Here is a 1,745-nt window from a genome sequence, read left to right as displayed (position 1 = left end):
TCCCTCTTTCTCTCTGTACACATCCCCCAAGATGTTCTGCCTCATCTTGGGCCCACAGCAATAAAATTAGCCCATCATGAGGACTGGGTTGTGGCTCAGCAGTAGAAGGCTCACCTAGTATGTGCGAGGCACTGGGTTCCATCGTCAGCACCACATAAAAATAAATAAATAAAATAAAGGTATTAAAAATTTAGCTCACCATGGACTAAACCTCTGAACCCATGAACCAAAATAAAATTTTCATCCTCTCAGTTGTTCTTGTCAGATATTTTGGCTACAACAACGAAAAGCCAACTAATGTACGTATCATCTAACCAGGATACTTTGGAGGATGAAAAAGATGCTATTTATAATTACACTGGAACAAGAAGTCTAAAAACGGGTTGGGCAAGGCAAGGTTCACAGTTGCCCTAATTTTTATTCTTCAGTGCCCCATCCTCATCCTGACTCCTAACCAGGAATATCACTATAGTGGTTCCAACAATACAATAAAAATATATCAAAATACTTGAACATTTCGATAATAATAACAACATGGTGCAACAGGACTAAAATAGTACTTACTGTAATATAAAAATCCCAGAAAAGTTACAAGAATGACTTTGAAAAATGATTAATCCATGAAGAGAAAGGATACATTTTCATTATTTAGCTGAAAGTATCTAAGCAAAAATCCAGACTCTCCAAAGACTGAGAATCCTATCCCTATAAAGTTAAGAAAGAGAAAGGTTTATATTGTTCGAAACTCTGCGTACTAGTGGTATATTTGTAACAGTAAGCCAATATTCCAATATTGTGAAAAATATCAAGCATCTGTTTTTTTTTTCTTTTAACAATACAAAATTGCTCCTCTTACAGACACCTTTCCAAGATTAAGGGAAAATAAACTCTTATAAAGTTGTATATTGAAAGTTATTCCCTTTAGTTTCATCCCTACTTGAACCTACTTGAACCGAATACCCATCAGGAAGAACTTTCTAAATTCAAATTGCTATCCAGATACAATCGCCTTTGATTATTTCTAAGAAGGCAAGGTGTTCTTTGACATCAACTTGCCTGGACTGCAACCAAATAATGAGGAAAAGCAATATTTCAATGTGGGCTCACCATATCTCTATATAATTGTACAATCCTATAAAAAGCTCAAATTAAGTCTCTCCCTGTTCCTGAAAGTCTGGTTTCCATGGCCTCTGGGACTAAAGCAGACTCAATAAAACTGATTTTGTTTTTGTTTTTGTAAGTGAATATGCACTTACCCTTCAAAAAAACACTCTATAATCTGACTAAACTGTAGGGTTCTAACACATTAGCTGTGTTTACCTCTGCATGGGAGGATTGTTAGTGATTCTCTGGGTCCTTTTCTTTCTTCTTGAAAATATCTCATTGAGAACATAGCACTTTTGAAATTATACTACATAACAATATTTTTGAAGTTATACTACATAACAATATTTTTGAAATTATAAGAAAGGTTCTTTAAAGAAATATCATTAACATAGGAATAGAATCACTGTTAAATATGTATGTGTGTATATATATATATTACTATCATACATATTATATATCATGCATTTCTATCATATGTTTGTACATATGTATGTACATATTGTTACATATGTGTATATATACATATACATATATTACTTTGTATATGAAAAATATACATATATTACTTTGTGTGTGTGTGTGTGTGTGTATATATATATATATATATATATATATATATATATATATATATATATAAC

Source organism: Marmota marmota, unplaced genomic scaffold (genome assembly GCF_001458135.2).
Source record: "Marmota marmota marmota unplaced genomic scaffold, marMar, whole genome shotgun sequence".
NCBI lineage: Eukaryota > Metazoa > Chordata > Mammalia > Rodentia > Sciuridae > Marmota > Marmota marmota.
This window is presented reverse-complemented; position numbering follows the sequence as displayed.